Here is a 609-nt window from a genome sequence, read left to right on the forward strand (position 1 = left end):
AATACCCAGCCAAAGAGTGTTCTTTCAGTGTGTTACCACTTTAAAATCCCTTTCTTAGTGTCAACTACTTTGTACATCTTACAGTTAACTACAGTGAATGCACATGTTTATCTGAAGGAAATATCATTATTCCATGCAATAATCTGACGGTTGTTTGTTTCATTGTTTAGATTGACAACAGTAGGTGAGTAAATGGTCCTATGGCAGAAACACTCTAAGACTTGTCCAGTCTATAGCCCATGTACCCATGTGGCCAGGAATACCTAGGAATGCAGCCCAACACAAAACTGAGAATTTATTTAAAACATTAAGAAAAGATTATTTAATTTTGTGACTCCATTATGAGGTTCTTAATAGTGAACTTCATAGGTGACCAAATATGAATGCCATTTCAAAAGGTGGCACATACCTTCATGGAAGGAGCTCCCAGCATGTGGTGGTGAATGTCCACACAGAGCCCAGAATGACTCCTACATAATGGTGTTTAGAGAGCCTTTTTCTAGGTATTCAGCTCCATAGGTCCTTCCTTTAACTCCTTCATTGGGGACCTTGTACTCAGTTCAATAGATGTCTGTGAGCCTCTACATCTGTATTAGTCAGGTACTGTCA

This window comes from Mastomys coucha, unplaced genomic scaffold, assembly GCF_008632895.1.
Source record: "Mastomys coucha isolate ucsf_1 unplaced genomic scaffold, UCSF_Mcou_1 pScaffold16, whole genome shotgun sequence".
Lineage (NCBI taxonomy): Eukaryota > Metazoa > Chordata > Mammalia > Rodentia > Muridae > Mastomys > Mastomys coucha.